Source organism: Macrobrachium rosenbergii, chromosome 47 (genome assembly GCF_040412425.1).
Source record: "Macrobrachium rosenbergii isolate ZJJX-2024 chromosome 47, ASM4041242v1, whole genome shotgun sequence".
NCBI classification, from domain to species: domain Eukaryota; kingdom Metazoa; phylum Arthropoda; class Malacostraca; order Decapoda; family Palaemonidae; genus Macrobrachium; species Macrobrachium rosenbergii.
This window is the reverse complement of record NC_089787.1, coordinates 27,655,624-27,677,362: the sequence shown is the minus strand read 5'-3', so window position 1 is coordinate 27,677,362 and position 21,739 is coordinate 27,655,624. Positions and strand designations below refer to the sequence as shown.

The window sequence follows — 21,739 nt, the reverse complement described above, 5'->3', positions numbered from 1 at the left end:
TATGGATTTTTCCTACTGCTTTACATATAGAGGGAAGAAGGTGACCACAGAGAAAAGCTATAGGTTCATTTTATGGGCCATGGAGATAGCTTTTTAACAGTTTGCATGTGCTCTGTGAATGGTAATGGAAAAGAAGAGATTTTTTTTATAACAATGACGCTACCTTTGCACACACAGCTTTCAACTTTGTTTAGGTTTGTCAGTAAAATGGAAGTTGGCAATTAGGATGTTCATATAATCTACCATGCATTTGTTTTTTATTTGTCTTTAGTTTTGATCTTGAAAAATATTTCAATTTTAACTTACACTCTCTCTCTCTCTCTCTCTCTCTCTCTCTCTCTCTCTCTCTCTCTCTCTCTCTCTCTCTCTCTCTCTCTCTCTCTCTCTGGTGAGGATGGTTTTAAAATACACATATACAGTACAACATTATACATACACATAATCCTGAGTTCTACAGGGCATAATTATACTGAACTGTACTTTATTTTCTAAAGGTTTTCCAATCACAACTAGCTATGCTGTATGCTTTTGGTCGAGGATTTTCTCAAAATAATTTTGATTTTAACCTTCAAATGTGAACCATAATATTATATATAACCCAAGCATTGACTGCCACATGAATGATTTACTATATGACTAAATTGTTTACCAAGTATGAATGTTAATTGTCCTCAGTTGTACTGACCTCTGACCTTGTTAATGTGTACCTGCTGTAAAATTATTTACTGTATTTTTCAGTGTTACATGAATCCGAACTGAATGCCTCCAATGGAGTTTTTGTATGTTTAATTCTGTGTTCCTGCATAACTAAGACCAGCACAGTTAAGTTTACTTGAACAAATGCTGAATAGGTTACCATTAACAAAGAAAGACTTACCTGCTTTGGAGTAGACCAGTACAGTACTGAGTCAACTAGCAAACATCAGTAATGACAATGACAACATAACAGTATAAACTGACAACAACAAAGCATTTTTATAAGGCTGACTGGACTGTAATTTCAGGACACCTGATATCCACTACAAACATCAGAAAGTAAATGCACCTAAATTACTACCACCAAGGGAATACTATACTGTTATGATTCCCTCTGAAATTACCATGGAGATAAAACAACACTCAGTGATACCTGCTCTCTGTAATATTAAAATACAAACACAGTTAATGCATCTATAAACACTTTAGTGTTAAACCTTGAAAAAAAACAGCAAGTGCAGATTTACAAGTATGAATACCATACCATACCATACACAACCATATACAAGTACAGGCCTTGGAGAATGTATATAAAGGAGAGACACGGTGGTGGGCAAATGAAGAGAAGAAATGTACACTGGGAGAAGAGTAAGAGAAAGGACATTAAAACACAGGTGTCAAGGGCAAGAGAGAGGGAGAGATAGTTGGGAAGAATGCACTCATGATCTTAACACAGCAGAGGGGAAGAGAGAAAATATTCAGGTTAGTGAAGTGGCAGGGAAGAGATGAAAAATATGTCAAAGTGGCATATAGTGGATGAAAATAGAGAAAATAAAGTGAAAAGGAACAGAATGAGATACGGGAGCTATTGGGGCAGTATTAAAAAAAAATATATACAGGTAAACTGGAGGATGCTGGCATGATATAGGGACCAATAGATAATATGGCCATCAGAGAGGATTAAAGGACACTCAAGAAGAAAAATGGAAAATCCCAAAATTTAAGAGAACCAGTCATCCGTAAGCATATCAGATTAATGAAAAACCTGAAAAAACTAATTGTCAGTCTAGATTCATGTCAGGGTGGTCAGCAACAGACTCATTCCTTAAAATGAAACAACTATGGGAACAGTACCACCCAGACAGGATGATATTCACAACATATTTAAGATTTACTGTATATGGTTCTTGAGAGGGTATTGGCAGAATATCAAAACAAACAATTGGTTGGGTTAGTGATCTTACTTCAGCATAACGCAAGACATGGATAACTGAAAAACCGTGAACGTCAAGGGACCATTTAAATTCCTACAGAAGGTTATTTTGGAAAAAGATACCAGTCTGGACTCATTACTTGTGGAACTCTGGTGATGCAATAAATAAGATTCTCTCTCTCTCTCTCTCTCTCTCTCTCTCTCTCTCTCTCTCTCTCTCTCTCTCTCTCTCTCTGATTTATCTTTGTCCCTTTAAACACTGAGAGTACAGATGGTCCCAGGTGGCCTCTTTAAATAAAAAGCTTAGGCAACAAAGCTGTAAAATGCTCTAAATGCAAGGATTGATTTAATTTCGAAAGAACTCCTGGGAAATGGTGCAGTGTACCATTTTAGACGCTGCCTTCTGAAAGGTTGTGCAAAAGGCCCCACAACTTTGGTTGATAATATGTATGTGGCAAAGAAATCAAGTACAGTAAAAAAAAAAAAAAGTAGGCAACCATATAAACCATTGAAAGAGAATGCAACAAAAAACGGTTCATTTACTGTGTTGAATATGCAGTAACAAGGCTGCCAGAGGTTTCTTATTTAATATTAATACTTTTGCAAAAATGGAGGCCATTATATCGGAAAGAATTTTGACTATCTGAAAACCTCGACTAAACTATTTTTAAGTCAAGAGGTAACACATTCCATCTATTTGTCTGAGTGGGCACATTTATCATTTGCTGGGCAGAAGAAATAAAATGTTCAATTTACTGTTCAGAAGAGGTACTAATATATGTTCCATCTATAGATCAGAGAGAGAGAGAGAGAGAGAGAGAGAGAGAGAGAGAGAGAGAGAGAGAGACCCCATTTAAAGGGATGAGATCTCGTTTACTGATCAAAACCTACAAATATATGTATCATTCACAGGTCAAAAGATACTCCATTTTCTGCCCAAGAGATAACATGCTTCATTTACAGATCAGTCCCTAGTTATTTACAGGCCAGGAGAAATAAAGTGTACCATTTTGAGGTTAAGATGGACAACACATGTACCACTTAAAAGCTAGGATATCTCACTTTTGTACCATTCTGAGGCTAAAACTGACAAAATAGGTTTCTTTAAAAAAAAAAAAAAAACTGGTACCTGTGTACAGTAAAATGTCACATTTTAGAATAGTATTATCAATATATTGTGGTCAAGACTTTACAGAGTTTATCAAATATCCACTGATGAAGTGTTCCATTATTAGCATAGACCATGGATCATTGGAAGATAGGGATAAATTATAAATAAGGAACTTAACAGCCAAAGACTATCCAGTAAAGCACCAGACATCACTTTTAGAAGAAGAAGAAAAATTCCCTGAAAACTGAAGACAAAAGAGGGTGGTGGGCCAAAGCCAGAACTGGTATTTGGTGGCTATTACCCAACAGGTGCGGTGGCGAATCTCGTACGACGGAAATACTGGAGGATGTAAATAAAAATAAAAATACAAAAAATCTCGAGGCTCGAAGTCAGGTACTCTCGCCGAAGGAGCGAGCGAGCGGGAGAGCTGGCCAGCGAGAGGATCAGGAGTCGTAGCTCGCCAAAAGGGTGGTCTCTCACGGGGCTTATTTTTAGGGCGCTGAGCCCAAGAGGACTTTTTCATTTTTGGCCCCACCACCAAAGCCAAGGTTAAGGTTTTTCGCTTCATGAACTCGCGGATATCTCTACTCTCTCTCTCTTTCCTTCGTATAATCAAAAGGCATGACTGGACCTCTTCTTGGGAAAGGGCAGACTCTTGGGGTGGAGAATAAAATAATCCAAATTTCATAAGTCACTCCTAAAAAAAAACTTAAAGACACCAAAGAAAAAGGTGAAGATTCCTGACCCTTCATTTGCTGTGTGATCTGATAATACTTACGACCTCCGCAGATCGGAAATTAGCCAGTTCAGACACCCCACTGCAGAAAAACAACAGGTCTGTTTCTTAATCGCTCGTCGCGTAAGGGGCAGAATCCTTTATCCCATCCGGGAGGTTTAATGTGCGTTGTCAACGCACAAAATCCTCCAGAACAACAATAAAGAATTAAGAAGGGGGAATTTGGCAGGAGAACAGAATGCTAACGTGCCTAATAAAACCTACAGACAAAAGTAATACAATTAAAACTGGAAATAACGAGATATACCTAAAAATTAATCTATAATTGATATAACTCAGTTGAATTCGATTTATTTCTCGAGGGAATGTAGTAGAAGAACAAGAGTCAAATGTGCCTAATAAGTCTAAAAGACAAAAGCAATGCAGTTCATACTGGAAACACTGATAAACCTATATACCTCAAAAGTACTCTATAATTGATATGACTAAGCTGAATTCGCCTTCTCTCTCGATGCGGACCGGGCAAATTCCAGAGGGACACATAACTCGGCTTTCAGCAGCAACAGCAGAAGAAGAAGAAGAAGAAGGAGCGGCCGACCACCGACGGAAGGGCTACTAATCGCGAGCGTTAGATAATGATGCAACTATTCGAACTGTTCCGGATGTCACAGATAGCTCTTCGAGCAGGTACAAAGAAGAAGAAGAAACGATCACCAAACACGCACACACACACACACACACACACACACACACGTTTCTCTCCCAACATTTTTATTTTTATTTTCGCTCTTTTTTTTTTTTGCCTCGACATTTATCAGAGTATTCGGGGATTCTGCTGTTCGGTTTCTCAAGTTGTTAAGCAGAGTCTCTCTCTCTCTCTCTCTCTCTCTGTTGAAAAATCTCTTTTGGTCAAACCCCCTCTCTCCCTCTCCCTCTCTCTCTCTCTCTCTGTCTGTCTGTCTGTGTGTGTGTGTGTCAAAAACTCTTTCTCTCTCCCTCTTGGTCAAAAACTCACTTTCTCTCTTGGTCAAAAAATCACAGAAGTCAAAAACTCACTTTCTGTGAGAGAGAGAGAGAGAGAGAGAGAGAGAGAGAGAGAGAGAGAGAGAGAGAGAGAGAGAGAGAAGAAAGCACTTGAAAGCGCGCACACACACTCGCCAACAAAAAAAGTGACCAGGATAGGATGATCTTTTTTTTCTCTCTCTTTTAGCTTGTACTCTTGTGCTTTAGATTTCGAGAGTAGCCAATTGGCAGCAGACCACGGTCACGACCGACGAGCAATCACAAGGCTGTGCTCGGTAGCAACTGCTGCTGCTGCTGCTGCTGCAGATACAAAAGAAGAAAAAAAGACAACAGCTATTTCCTTCTTCTTCATGCCTTCTTGCGCCTTGAATGGCCAAGGGCCCGCTGTAACATAAAACATCTGGTTGCGAGAGCTGAGCCCAGAGGTGTCTGCGATAGCGAGGGACTGACTACTGAGGTGGACGGTGCACACTGTGGCTCGAAAAGATGTTGAGAATAGGGGAAGAATAGGAGAGTGGGGGAAGAATAGGAGGAGAGTGGGGGAAGAATAGGAGGAGAATGGGGGAAGAATAGGAGAGGGGGGAAGAATAGGAGGAGAATAGGGGAAGAATAGGAGAGGGGAAGAATAGGAAGAGAATGGGGGAAGAATAGGATGAGAATAAGGGAAGAACAGGGACAGAATGAGGAAAGATCAAGGGAAGAATAGGATAATAGGGGAAGAATAGGATAATAGGGAAGGAATAGGATAATAGGGGCAGAATAAGAGGGGAATTAGAGTAGAATTGCGAATGGGGGACATGTGGTAAAAACTGGGTGAAAAATGCTAATTTACACATACAAAAACAAGTGAAGGGAAACCTGGCCATAAGATAATGGTTCCTTGAAGAGTTATCTTTATTTGCGAAGACAAAAAAACCTGTATACATCATCGGCCCTACATTATTCGTTCACAGTCCATTTAAAAAACAGAACGACAGAGTATTCACTAAAAATATAGCCCTGAAGATTCAATGCTTCTACTTTGTTCAAGAAAAAGGGAGAGATTTTTTATAAGCGAGGACAGATACATTTCATGAAGGTATAACTGGTGAATGTTATACGTGCAGTTAATTTGAGGCTGACATTGCAATAACAGATTGTTTGTTAGTGCCTTCCGTTACGTCTTTCAATTCACGGAAAATGTAGTATAATTCACGATTAAGAACCCGAATCACATGACCTGAGTCAGAATGGTGTCATACTTTTCATGAGATTTTTTTTTTTCTCTCTTGTTCGAGTGGATAATCTCACAGTGCAGAAGACAATGGAACCAACAATCTAATGCCCTTTTCTAGCCCAGACAAGTAGGAAACAAGAAAAAGAGTAAAGAGGGAAGAAAGGTTGGGCTTAACTATGAAGGGAGCAAAAGACGCGTTTTTTAAAATAAAGACAGGTTGTAATACTCAAATTTGGGAAAAGCAGAAACAGCAAGAGAATTTTCGATGCTGCATGGTAATTACAGCCTTCATAAGCCTACACAAAAGATTCATCAATAGTGTCTCAAATCACAAACTCACCCCCAAAGTCCATACACACACAAACACACACAAACAAGCTGCACAAATCACATACATCTTTCCCGCACTCCAGACATATAATGATTCAAATCAGCTACTTCAGGCCAAGAAAACTTACAAATTGCACTGACAGTTTCACTTTTCCCTGTGCCTGTTTCAACCCTAACCCTTCTACTCTGTACACACTATAAAACTATTCAACTCCAGCAATTTCCAAATTTTCACGCATACTTGTCACTCACATTCAACTTTTGTTCATTTTCAGTTCAATAATCGCTTCAAACGTTGCAACATTTTCCACGGAGGATTATATTTTGTTCCGTGGCTTCTGCAAACCATCTGAACGCTCAGCCAACTCTTTGTTCATGTTCCTTTCTGCACGGCCTTCTTCAGGCATGGGCGCAGTAGGCCCTTGCCCAGGAGTTCCACAGTTTTAGGGGGCGCCAATTTTGCCATATTATTCATGAAAGATCTCTTCTCTTAGCAGAGTGGATAAGCTCTTGTTTACAGCCTTTTTCGAAATAGATTCTGTAACAATTTTTTTTTTTAAATTGCAGTTATATCTAAAGATTTTATTTTATTGATCTGTCTTGGGGTACGTGCCCAGTGTATTGCCTTGCCCAGGGCCTACAATACCATTAAGACTTCTCTGCATTCTAGTACTTATTACCGTATCCTCCATTCTTACAACTGCGTTACCTCTACTATCATACTATCACCTATTTATGAAACATCTCTCTCTCTCTCTCTCTCTCTCTCTCTCTCTCTCTCTCTCTCTCTCTCTCTCTCTCTCTCTGTGTGCAAATTCTCTTACGTTTTCGTAAACATCAGTAATTTTCACTCGCTATATCAGATTTAATACCTTGTCAACTGCAAACAATTATTTCATCTTCCATTCAAATGTCATGCTCTGCCACCTACCTGCAATGATGTCTCCTACGTCTTTCCCTGGTTCCTTTATCTATTCCCCCACTCCCCAAAAAAAAGTACATTAAACAATCATGAGGGTAATAAAATGCATGTGTTGCTTGCTTGTTTGCTTCGAACCTACCCTTCTTTGAACCAGAAGTCTCTCAATCTAGGATGAACCTTCTAAAGAGATTACTGATGATTCACAGATATTTTTTAACAGATTTCAATTCACGATTTTATTTATAGTGCTTTTTATCACTGAATGCCTCGTCAAAAATCAAAAATCATTAAAAAATCATAAACTCTACATGTAGAGAGAAAAAAGGTTAATATATTGTATCTTCCGCAGCAGATTCATTGCTTACATTAGTATGTATCAATCATGCGCCGATTTCTGACCAAACTTCCTCCTACGACAGAAGCACACTGCTCTTTTACTACCATACCTCCGGTTATCAGTTTACCCTTTCCATCAATTCTTAACTTCACTCTGAACAAGGCAGAGCTTACGATGGTAAGAATAGAGCCAGTTGGCCAGTGGATTCAAGAAGGGGAGAGAGGGGGAGAGAGAGAGAGAGAGAAACTACGAAGATTCCTTAACTTCTCGGAACCATGCTATTACATAATTGTGCTTAAAAATGAATTATTAGGAATTATTAAGCATAAATCCTATTCATCTGTACAGTTGCACCATTATCATTATAACGATGATTTAAAATGATCAGACATTCACAAAGAACTGGTAAAAAAGGGAGGTAATTAACTTGCTAAATAAGATTCTCCAGAACAGATTACCCATTTAAAAAAAGGAAGAAGTAGAACTTCATTAAGATAAAAACAAGATATAAAAAAAGTCAACGAAAGGTCTCTACGTAATAAAATGCAATGATTATCTATATACCCTCTATTTAATTTTCTACTTGTAACACGATAATCTTACGGTAATGAAATCTACGTATATATATATATATATATATATATATATATATATATATATATATATATATATATATATATATATATATATATATATATATATATATATATATATATTCGTCGTCTAGTCCCAAACTAGTATACTTCCCCTCTTACGTCTTATACAAAGTTCCCTCACCATCAATCTCCAACTAACATTCGTTCAAAGCTTTTGGGTCAAGCTTCGGATTGAACTCTTCAATCGGGACAGGGGTACGACAGACCGCATACTGTTGTCAGCGGAGTTTTACTGATTAATTCAGTGGATATTTTACTGAAATATGTTTGTCATAAAGTTGTAAACAAATAATAAATGGCCCGAAGTTTCTTCGGCGCAATCGAGTTTTCTATGCAGCGTATAATTAAGGCCCGCCGAAAATAGATCTATCTTTCGGTGGTCTCGGTATAATTGTGCATGAGCCGCAACCCATAAAACTTTAACCACGGCCCGGTGGTGGCCCATCCTATATCGTTGCCAGATGCACGATTATGGCTAACTTTAACCTTAAAACAGAAACTACTGTGGCTAAAGGGCTGCAATTTGTTATGTTTGATGATTGGAGGGTGGATGATCAACATAGCAATTTGCAGGCCTCTAGACTCAGTAGTTTTTAAGATCTGAGGGCGGACAAAAAAATTGCGGACAGAAAAAAGTGCGGACGGACGGACAAAGCCGCCACAATAGTTTTCTATCACAGAAAACCAAAAATGGTCTTACAACGTTCGGTGGTGACAATCAACTGCATTCTTGACGATAATCAGCGTAAATTTTCCATGTTTCCCCACCAAAAAAAAAGAAAAAAATTATATGATTAAATGTAATGATAAATTAATCTTAAAACGCATTTATTAACTAGAACTGGAATCATTCAAGACCTAACTGTACCAAGATGACTTAGTCGAGTGTACACCTCCGCCAAGCTAAGCAACGGAAGAATAAATGGTGGTTTTCAACTTCCTAATATATTTGTGCAGGTTCATTTGATATTCCCTTTTCTAAGAGGTACGAGATTTCTGAATGAATAATGAGCAGGATGGTTTCCGTGTAAGAAATTATTTATATCAGCCAAAAGTTCACCACCCAAAGGTCAGGGATTACCCAATGAATGTTTTCACCCAAATTCGATAAAATCCGTCCATCCGTTCTTGAGATATGTAACACTCAAGTCAGACAAAGACAGACTGTCACAAGCTTAAAGACATCCCCTCTCTCTCTCTCTCTCTCTCTCTCTCTCTCTCTCTCTCTCCTGACTATAAGCACGTCCAACTTCATCTGAGGTTTCTATTTTTCATTTGACTGAAATAATTATTATGATTCTGTATGTTAACATATTGATAAAAAACGAGAGAGAGAGAGAGAGAGAGAGAGAGAGAGAGAGAGAGAGAGAGAGAGAGAGAGAGAGAGAGAGAGAAAATCACTCATCAAGACAAAGTCTGACAGGAGCTACTGGCCACTCTCTGTAATTCACCAGATAGTTCTTTCATTCAAATTTATTGCTTTAACTAAAATAGAAAGTAAATCCATTATTTTCAAGGAACAGCAGCATGAGTAAACTGTACAGTATCCCAGACATTGCTTTGCCATCGAGTAACGACTTAGAATAGAAGAGAAAGGCTTAAAATTTTTCAGAGAAATCAGGCAAAGGAAAATGTGTTTAAATGACCAGCGTTTTTTCCTCGTCCACGGAGACCATTAATTATTATAATACTGCTACTTCTGGTACCCCTGCTGCTATTACTATTACTGCTGCTATTACTGCTATAACTGCTGCATATGCTGCTAACGCCATCGTTAAGGGAATACAGAATTTTTGTAATCTGTTTCTGCTAACGCCGTCATTTAGAAAATACAGTTTTTGTAACCGGTTTTCAATCACAAAGTCTATGGCTACAATTCCGCTCGATATCTGTAACTGCTTCTATGACTAATGTCCAGTAATATTACGTAATTCAGTCCAAACTAACAAATAATACGCAAGTTACGATTCTGCTGTACAAGTGTATCTTTCTTTAAGGGTAATTATGCCTTGGCTTTCGCCCAAATTTCTCTCTCACCTTGGGCAAGACCGGTACAAAAACCTTTAACGCCTTTGGAATGAGCAAGAAAAAGGAAAGAAAGAGAAAAGAAAGAAGAAGAAGAAGAAGAAGAAGAAGAAGAAGAAGAAGAAGAAGAAGATCAAAGTAAGTCGTAGGCAAAGGAAGGTGACCAGAATAGAATCAACTCCCAGAGCTATAGTTGGAAGGCGGTCAGAATCTACAACATTAGACTCTGGCAGCAGGATGCCCGTCTGAAAAACGGCTTTTCGATACGGGCTGGATTGTTGCTCCAGAGTGACTACTTCAGCTATGTCTTATCCATAGTAACTGCTTGATTACTAATACTAGAGACAGAGTCTCCTTAAGTTACAGGAATACCTAACTCCAGATATTACAGAGCAGAAGGCATAAGAGCCATCGTTACCACAAATAACAGATTCTTTTTCTAAAATTCTCTATCTATTAAGCGTCAATGAAGTGGAATTTGTCAGGTTAGGAAGTTCCTAGACTTTCCGTACTGCCAGCAATTCGAAATAATACTAGGCGTTTCTTTTTTTGTAAGGGGTTAGGTCTATTAAAATCACCCAGACACTTCTTCAGTTCTAGAACTTAACGTGGGTCACGACACCATACATCAAGTTTGATTTTATTTTTTTTTTTATACGGAAGTTCATTGCAGAGTTTCTTTGGACATTACTGTTTCCTGCCTTCTTCATTTCATCTTCCTTAGCTTTATCCATATTCCAGTTTCGTATCTTATTTAAGAGCAAGCCCTTTGGGGTAGACCTATGAGTCTAAGAGAGACGACTCAGTGGACTGGGTTAACTGCTGTACTCGGCTTAAGATAATTTTCTGCTCACTTGAGGAATCAGGACAAGGTAACAATTTAATTCTGGAGTCGAGTGTGAAAGTGCACGATGCAGGAAGCAGTGTAAGAAAAACAAAGAATTAAAAACACCATGGTCACCCGTGAGAACTTACTAAGTAAGGCTAGCTTTAAAGTGAAGTGACTTTTAAGTATTAGATTTTCAGGTGTTTTGGTCGAAGAACAATTTACGTCAGTGCAACCGTATGAGAAGTGTGCAGAAAAACTGCGTACTTAACACAGGTGTCTCGCGTGGGTTTCAGGTAAAAACAGGCTGTACAGCGTAAGCCAATTCAGGGACGAGAGAAAACTGTCTTAATTAGTCTATGTCACGAATTCCTGCCATCAACTTGAAACCCCTAATTTATCCCGATTCTAAAAATGCACAGAGCAATGCTTACATTTTTTCATTAGAGGCGTAGCTAATGAAAATCTGGCAGAAGCAGCGATTGTGACTTTAAGAAATGCAAATGAATATTGTGACTTTATCTTTACGAATACTCTAGACTTAGGCCAAGGAAATTCATTCGACAATGCAAAATAAACATTAATAAATAACATTATACATAATGATGTGCAACGAGGAAGGAGGTAGTGTTTTTGCATAGTCAGTTCCTAAAGACATTCTTTGGCATTTATGAACTATGCATGGACTGACATTCAACACGTGATTTGACCTCCTTAAATTTTTTGTGAAATTAACACGTAACCCTTTAACAAATTTATTCTAGTTTTTGGCGTCAAGAGGACAGGGCAGGGCAAAACATGTCGTAATCATACCCAGTGCCTTACAGATGACAGAGACAAAGAAGAGTTAGAAACTTGAAAAGACTTTCGAATTTCTCATTTCAGTGCATCCGCACTGAAGGAGGACTTTGAAACATTTTATGACCCAAAACTAAAAAAAAAATAATAATAATAATATAGAGGAAAACGCATTATTACTAAACTGAACACAAAAATATAAAAAACAAAATAATTTGATCAGGCAATTCATATGAGAGAGAGAGAGAGAGAGAGAGAGAGAGAGAGAGAGAGAGAGAGAGAGAGAGAGAGAGAGAGAGGGAATTTTATTTTTAAACGGGAAATAGAAGATCGGTTCCCGCAGCCTCCGACTGAAACTAAGAATAGAAGGGAAAAGATACCCTTAAGAATAAGTCATGTCCAGTGTCAATTCCAACTGAGCAAATCTACGGTTATAAAACGCCACAGATCTGTTGATGGTGCACTGACCACGTTTTTATTTTATCTGAATCGTATCTGATGCTTGGATCTGATCTGGTGAAAGCTGAATTATGCTTTTAATCAACTAAGTTTTTGTTATATAAAGCGCATATTACATATAAATGAATTAGTAACGATAAAATAAAGGCTCTCTTTCTATATGTATAGAAATGTATGATATGTAAAGAATGTATGTATGTATGTGTGTGTGTTCCAGCATAACTCTGAAACGCATTGAGCAATTGCAACCAGACTTGGTATACATATGACTTACTAACTGTAAAAGAATACTGTGGGGGTTAAGACATCATTAACGCCAAAGGACACCGAAGGGGGTGGGGGTGGGAAGGGCTTCCCTGAAACGGGGATGGTTCTGCCTGTAGACTTAGTAACTAAATAAACTCTACCGGTTTATCATACCTCATTTCGGTGTACACATGACTTACTATTTGGAAAAGAATGGGGTGGGGGTGGGAAGGAGGTGACATGTAAAAATAACCGAAAAAAAACAGATATTAGTGTCTAATCCATAGTTTTCGAGGTCACTGAGATGAACAGTGACACTCCCGGTGCCCTTTAAGTCCAAGTTGAGCCCCGATAGGAAGGGGGGGGGGTGAGAAGGGGTGAAAAATAAAATGTAAAAAATGACAGATATTAGTGTCTGGTCCATAGTTTTCGAGGTCGCTGAGATGAATAAAGACACTCCCGATGCCCTTTAAGTCCAAGTTGAAGCCCAATAGGAAGGGGGGCAGTTGAGAAGGGGTGAAAAATAAAATGTAAAAAATGACAGATATTAGTGCCTAACCCATAGTTTTCAAGGTTGCAGAGATGAATAGTGACACTGACACTCCTGATGCCCTTTAAGTCTAAGTTCAGCCCCGATAGGAATGGGAGTGAGAAGGGGTGAAATATGTAAAGAATGTTGGGCATTGTAATTGAAGCAACTATCTTAACAGGGGAGAGAGAGAGAGAGAGAGAGAGAGAGAGAGAGAGAGAGAGAGAGTTTATCGGTTGTCATTCAGAGTTTTCCCGGGCAGTGCTGGGTTGGTCGGATAGTACTAAATAAGCCTCAGGTTGCAGGGTAAACAGGTTTTTTCATAACACCTACTGAACAAAATTGCTCAAAGCCTGACCATTTGAAAACATCAAAATACTAACGAAAATACAAGGAAACAATGTAATAACTAATAATAAGGATCAGCCAATAAAACAAAAATAAAAATTAGAATTCACGGAACTTGAAATTAAAGCACATACCAAATTAAGCATAAAAGATAATCATCGAGTTTTATTCAATAAAGTTCTTAAAAGAAATCATATACAGTCTTCATTCTGATGGATGTAAATTTATTATTATTATTAATATTATTATTATTATTATTATTATTATTATTATTATTATTATTACGTTGGCTTTATGGTTTTCGTTTCATGTTCAATTATCGGCCTTCATCACTCCTGTCCTTAACAATGACCCTTCCCCGTGTGGAGAGTGTGTACTCGTATGCAAGTTTGCGTGCGCTCACGCGGGCTTGTTTTAGAATGTACGCGCCTATGCGCGAATGTAAACACACACAATATATATATATATATATATATATATATATATATATATATATATATATATATTGTATGTGCACATATACGTTAGTGTGTGCATGCGTACATTCACAAACTCACTCGTATGAGCACACGCAAACTTACACACACACACACACACACACACACACACACACACGGGAAAAGTTCATCGCTAAGGGCAACAGTGAGTAACGCCAATAATTTAACACGAATCGAAAAAAGCCTTAAGGCCAAAGTAACACCTTGAGACTGATTATGCCGATAACGCACCTGTGTCGTTAATGCCAACAATCTTAGTCAGAGAGAGAGAGAGAGAGAGAGAGAGAGAGAGAGAGAGAGAGAGAGAGAGATCAATGAAATAGGTTTCTGCTAATGTTTAAGTTCAGGCATTTTTTTTCAGATGGACGGGACAAATGAAAATTTTTATAGGCACCATATCTCCTCTCTCTCTCTCTCTCTCTCTCTCTCTCTCTCTCTCTCTCTCTCTCTCTCTCATGCTCGCCATTTCCCTAAGTTTTTCTTCCCTCAGTAAGCTATGTACATTGGTTTATCACTACGCAATAACAAAATTTATTAAAAAAAGTATATACATATATATACATACATACATACAGCATACTCATGGTGTTCAGCGAAAAATATATAAAATAAGACGATACAATAAAATAAAATAAAACACCTTATTACAGAAATAAACACTATTCTATGAGCAACCAATTCCACGTGTACTGCAAAAGAAATATAAATCACCAACCGACCCGCAAAACTGCATTAATTTCAGTTTTCTCTAATCAACAAAATCAGACGGACTGGCATTCTCCCGTCAAGCATATCTGCGCACGACGATCTTCCCGTACGCAAAGTCTGAATGAAATAAGCTCAGCTATGCAGGAGGAATTGGTTATCGTGACAAGAAATACTGATAAGACTAACGACCGGAATGGAAAAACTATCCGGTCCAGCCCACTTTTGCCATATAGGTCCTATATATAAAAGTATTCCCTATCTACTGTTATAAATAACGTCACAATAATGCAAAGGAAGAGATTACGTTATGATTGTTATTAATTACAAAAAATAACTTTTCTTTAATAGGTCAGGTATTTATCATCCCAAACACGGACAATCCCATTACAATTTAACATTTACAAGAACGTCAACTACGGTACGTATTTGTTTTTTATGCCTAATTACAGATTAAGAAATTCTAATTCCTCTCATTGTCTTCATGAACCACAAGTGACCCATTACCACTAATACCAAACTTCCAAGGTCTGTTGCCAGATTTTTATCTCAATTTTTTAGGGTGGATGTGGTCCCTACAAGCCAAATGTCCATGCTGCTCCCAGGAAATCACGAAAATACCAAGTGGGTATGTCTAATTCTCTACTGGTATTTATTTAATCTTTATCAATCTTATTTATATAATTAATGTCCAGTAAAATCTCCATCAGCTGTTTTATTTTTCATGTTAAATATGCGCTTAAGAAGTCCGTAAAATACTATGTTCCATAAAGCGCGTGTTCTGAGTTCAACAGCCAAGGCCGGTAAGATTTAACCAGATTTTACACGTGAATTTGTTTTACACTGTAACCACATTTCACTGCGTAAAGAGTAGCTATCTTGTATTCCGTTGCTGCAATAACAATTACGTATACATTGCAATTCTAGTTGAAAATATAAAAATGATAGCTACATACCTTCACAGCTTGTTACTTTCACGCAATCCAAATACCAAAGTACCATTTTCACGTTGGCTCTGGAAAGAAACACCAAATATACTGTATATATAAATGAGAAAAAAGCATTTTTGTCATTGATCTTAACTTGTAAAATAAAAAAAAAACATTCTTGGATATTTACAGTTACAAAAAACCATCCTTCATTCCACTTCGTATTATTGCTATTTTGGTCGTACACCAGCCAAAAAATAAAGATTAAATCTAGTTTTTGAAAGCTAAAATTTAGCTTGATACCTTAGGAAAACAAAGTTTATGAACAATAAATACAAAGTTTAAGTGTTACTCATATATCAATACTTCATTGGCCCGAGTCATTCTGTGTGCGCATGCGTGCATGTGGAATTCTCCCCGCTATCAAGCGAGTTTATAAAGACTTGTCATGCTACCTATTTCCACAATTTCTTCATGGAAACTGATTATCCGCGGATTGCAATACACGGTTCTGCAAGTGTTCCATTCCCTCTCCAGCCAAGTTTTGGAATTCTCTGACTATTTCTGTTTTTCCTGACTATATCTTCCTCCCTTTAAGAAGTAGGTCTACCACTCCCTTCGTGGTTAGGCCTAACATTTCTTCCTGTCCCCCCTCAAAAAAAAACCATCCATTTTATTTGTCTACGGGGTTAGGCTAGTGGAGGATATTTAAATTACTCCTTCAATATAATTACCAAAATAAAAAAAAAAACATCAAGATGAGAAACACTATCTCAGATTTAAGAGGTCTACCCTCGGCGCGTCCGTACAATTAGTTGGGAACAAAGCATATATGTATTTATGGGGTACAAATGGTAGGACAAAGGCCTCCCCGCTTCTGGTTTGAAATGAGTCGGCCAGAATACTTGGCAGGATGAATCTCTCTCTCTCTCTCTCTCTCTCTCTCTCTCTCTCTCTCTCTCTCTCTCTCTCTCCTAGCCTCTGGCGACACAAAATCACTCCATTTTGGCTGGTAGAAAAATCCCCCCAGCCATCATGTGCAACAGAAGGATTTACGTGACTTTCGCCCTTCTAAACCTTTTTTTTCTTATTTTTTTAACCTTTTTCTGACTCGATTAAACTAGTTTTTATCTTGACGTTAATTGGCGAATTTCGTCTTCACGCGGATACAAACTAGGTGGAATACCCGTTTCGTTAAACTTGGTGGAGAGGAAAATCGATTCTCTGAATCTAAAACTACTGTAGATTTCTGGTTGCGGTTGATGAGCGGAGCATTCGAGTCAGAATGAAAATATATATTTGCCGTTTCTGTGACTTCACACCAAAAGCCTAAACTTGAGTTTTATCTAAGCCTCATTTTTTCCGAGTCGGAGAGGTGATAAATTAAGCTTCCTTATCAAAAACCCTGGCAAATTTAAATCTCTCCGCCTAAGACAGTATTGTTATACCAACGGTCGCTCGCAAGTGTTCGTAAACATTAGCTAATCTTTCTTTGCATACTGCTTCAGAGCATGAACACACAAGTATATATACACATTTCCATTCCAAACATTCGTGTTTTTACAAACAATATATTTACTTTAAGTTCCGCTCTGGAACGGAAGTTCACTAAGAACTAAAGATTCGTCACAAAAAAAAAAAAAAATTATGTTGAAGGAACATTGTTCACGGCGACTTTAGGCGACAAATTTTATTTACCATATCTCAGATAATACTTCAAGACCAAAATAACGTTTACAGTAAAAAAAAATATTGAGAAGATAGTTGAATATACAGAAAAAACCCACGTCTAAAAAGTCGCTACAAAAACTAGAAAATTTTATATAAACAGAGCAGTTAAAAAAAAATTACGTAACCTTCGTTAAAAAGACCAACATATTTCATTTAACTGGGCCCACTAATTTCTTAAAACATTAAAGCATTTCGTCTCGCAAAAGCTTAAGCATAACGCCATAAGAATTTGCCAGAGATATTTACACTTGATTCTACTGCGTGTAACGCAAGCATCAAAATCAGCTGTACACGATCCGAGCCAGTAATAAAAGGAGGAGTTGAATTTGAGAGAGAGAGAGAGAGAGAGAGAGAGAGAGAGAGAGAGAGAGAGAGAGAGAGAGAGAGAGAGAGAGAGAGAGCTCCCAAGACGGAAAAGATCAAGAGAAAAACAGCAGGCGTGAAACAATTGTTAAACCAGAGAGAGAGAGAGAGAGAGAGAGAGAGAGAGAGAGAGAGAGAGAGAGAGAGAGAAAGAGCTCTCTCCAAGACGGAAAAAGATCAAGAGAAAAACAGCAGGCGTGAAACAATTGTTAACAAACGAACCAGAGAGAGAGAGAGAGAGAGAGAGAGAGAGAGAGAGAGAGAGAGAGAGAGCTATTCCAAGAGGGGAAAAACATTAGGAAACGATTACTGTTAACGAACGAGAGAGAGAGAGAGAGAGAGAGAGAGAGAGAGAGAGAGAGAGAGAGAGAGAGAGAGAGAAAACAGAAGGAGCGAAACAAATATTGTTAACGAGAGAGAGAGAGAGAGAGAGAGAGAGAGAGAGAGAGAGAGAGAGAGAGAGAGAAGCAGTCTCTCTCTCGACTCCTTATTGGCCCCACGAGGCTACTAAAGTACTAGAATTTTCCCAAAATAAGATATCCTTTTGGCAAGGTGCTTCTGCACAAGAACAAGAAGAAGAAAGAACAAGAACAACAACAAGATGGTGAAGATGATGATGATGATGAAGCAGAAGAAACAAAAAAAAAAAGAGAGAGAGAGAGAGAGAGAGAGAGCTTTTTAGCGAAGTCGTCCAAAGAATGTCGTCCCACTCGGGGATGGGTTTTAAGGGAAAACCATCACTCTGTTATAAGAGCGACAGGTACTTCCACATAATGGCGGTTCTATGCTTTGGGAGTTTCGTAGCTTCCTTTGGACACTGTGGTAAGTGTTCTTTCAGACCACTCACAGCCGAAATGAACCTCCACTAAGGAATTTTGCTTTCGTTGGCAGAGAAACAGTTTTTAAAAGTAAACTGTCTTAGACTGTAAGTCAAGTATCGCACCTAGTTCTAGTATTTTGCAAGTGCATCTTACTTAAATCAGTTGCATTATATTTATTTGTATTTACGTGGCGAAAATCTTGTTTTAAAAAGTAAAATTTATTTCCCTTATATTATCTACGCTGCACGGAAAATTGGTTTCTATGAACATATTCTCATATAGCAAGGTGTTCAATGTGCTTAAAATTACTGCGCTTGCTAAATAAAGCTAATAACTGTCTCTCTTTACATGCTACAATCGTGGCAAGAATGCTTTGCAAACTACGCCTTTCGTTTGCCCTCAGACCATTACAAAGGGATTAGCTTAGCCTACTGTCAAAGCTTAACATAGTACTAAGAATGATGTAATGAGAACATTCTACGTAATGAGAACATTCTATAGGAAATTCCTTAAGTTCATTTCGTAAGGCTTAATATAAGACCGTAAGGGCTACCAATACACGAACTTAATCTCCTAATATCCAGGAACTTAAATACAGAAATGTAAACAATTATAAAACATAACTAGCAGAATACTGTTCAGCGCATATGGTGCGTACGACATCGACATTTGCCGTGAGTACTGAGTTGTCACTTACGGTTAGTAATGGTTCTCATTACCTAAAAAAAAAAAAAAAAAAACAGCTATTTTTTTTCGAGATCTACAGAGCATGACTCGTATTACTGTAGTTGGTGGCTTTTGTCACCTTACTATAATCTCTGCTTCCTTTCTTTATCAAGATATTCATTTGAGAAAAGTTTCGACGTTTTCGTAATTCGAGGAAGGATGGATGAGAATCCTTTGAGAGTTTTCAAAACAAAAGAAGGAAGAAACTGAATTCTGAGAGAGAGAGAGAGAGAGAGAGAGAGAGAGAGAGAGAGAGAGAGAGAGAGAGAGAGAGAGAGAGAGAGAGAGAGAGAGACTCTAATGAATGGTTCCACCTGGTGTCAATAAGGTTTCCTTGGTATAGGACCATGAAATGTGGTATTCTATATTTACACACACACACACACACATATATATAATGTATGTATGTATGTGTGTGTGTCTATAACTGCTTAATTTCAGGGAGGAATCGAATAACGCTAAGTCTTGAAAGTGCAGCTAAACGAAGCTAAAAATATCTGGATAAAAAATGCAATGATGCTTATAAAGCCGTGTGTATTCACGGAGTGGTACTAGTGTTTTGGCGTCTACATAATCAATAATGTATAGCATTATGATGAAAACACTGGAGATATGATTATGTCTGAAACTGACAAGATATCTTGCGTACTGAGACTAGACTGTGTTGCAGAATATGGGCTGTGGATACAAAGCCTGATGATTTGGAATGGGAAGTTATATCAAAGGTATAAATGAAAGGCGACCTTACTGAACTTGAAGGTGGTAACTGAAGAAGCATTGCCACTCATGTATTGCCATCTAAAAACACTGTCTTTCACTAGTACCAACTGGTTCTCAGAAAGATTTCCTAAAACCGGAGACTGCTTAGCTGCACGTAACGCCAGACACCTCCCAGCACACATTGGTCTCGTTCTCGTCAGCATAAAAAACGACAGAAAATGACCAATGAAACACACCCGGCGAAACAGGTGCTGCGACCGGGCAACAATGACCAAATGACGGCTGCCAAAAATTTCGCCTCGTCAAGTTTGGTGAAGGGTATTGTAGCCTACGCAGAGTGTGGTGTCGAAATAAGTTTATCTTTTTTTTTCCCCGTGACTTCCTCCCATTAAATTCTTCTGCAACCGTTACATATAAAACTTTTCCTTTTATCTCCTCGTAAACTTGTCAGCTAAGTAATAAGGCATATGAAGGCGAGAGAGGCATTTCCATTAAGGTGTAAGAAATTAATATTAAGTGGTGGAGTTTCCGAGATAAATACCTGACATTATGGAGCTGACAGCGATGCTGTGGGGTGAAATATATGAGCATATTTGACGTTTGCATGCCTCCAACGACTATGCCTCGTGGAGAATGCTCGGGAACAAGTTACATGATGCTTTAAACAATATCTGGTGGCGTGGCTAAGTGAATGCACGATGCTTTTAGAGGAAATATAACGAAAATTAACTGATCAGATTTATGAAAACTTGGCTATAAAGCCAAGCACTGGGGCACTTTCAATTATTCAGTGCTTAGGTGAAAAGAGGAAATTGGAGAGGTTAGACAGCAAGCTAAAAAGAAAGGAAGCAGCAATGGAGGTGAAATTAAAGGCTAAAAAGTGGATGCAACTAGGGGCCGAAGAGACGTTGCAAACAATTCTTAGTAATGCCTACAGTTCCCAAGTGAGGTGCACTGACAACACTATCCCCCTACGGAAAGGAAAATCAGTTAATTATTTCTGCTTCTAAAGTAAATGAAGGTTGCTAGTATATTATGGAGGTTGTGATATTAATATGGGTGTTGTATTATTAAAAGCTTTTTTTTTCTCGGGGCCTAAGTGATCTAAACAGTTGTCATGACAGATAATCTGTAAATACGCGTGACCAACCAAATCAAACTCGGTCACTACAAAGAAGCCCGAATTGTATTCCTCCTTTGATATTAAAGTAAATCTGCATTAAGGAAAAAGACTAATGATTCAGGAAACATTTTAGGGAACCAGGGAAAACATTCCAAACAGCCACGGCGCATCTCAAGAGGGTAAGTGAAAAGTTTAAACATGCAATATATCCCGTTTAGAATTCTCCCTACAGTGAGCAGGCAACATATTCATTTACCACGAGAGAGAGAGAGAGAGAGAGAGAGAGAGAGAGAGAGAGAGAGAGAGAGAGAGAGAGAATGACTTCCAGTGAGCAGGCAACATATTCACTTACCACGAGAGAGAGAGAGAGAGAGAGAGAGAGAGAGAGAGAGAGAGAGAGAGAGAGAGAGAGAGAGAGAGAGAGAGACTTCATGTTATTTGTGCTCACGGGGAAGTTTTGTCATGCTTCTGGTACCTCTTTACCTCTGAGGAGGTTAAGGAATTAGAGAGAGGTATGTCCCCTGCTGTCCTCTGAGATGGTACTCAACCTCTTCACCTTTGAGGAGGTAAAAATCTCAGTTATTAAACTGAAGACCTTACCTTACCCTGAGAAGGAGCTAAGTTTAGTAATGTTTTGTTTTTCCCAGAGAGAG

At 38.3% G+C, this 21,739-nt stretch overlaps 1 protein-coding gene across 1 annotated transcript in view; it reads right to left on the bottom strand.

Annotated features, from left to right (window-relative positions):
* The window catches only part of LOC136830695 (ADP-ribosylhydrolase ARH3-like), a 53,554-nt gene that overhangs the window by 15,696 nt on the left and 16,119 nt on the right, over nucleotides 1-21,739 (bottom strand). The window contains 1 exon segment of the mRNA XM_067090416.1: nucleotides 15,630-15,688. The gene's annotated coding sequence lies outside the window, so the exon portion shown is untranslated.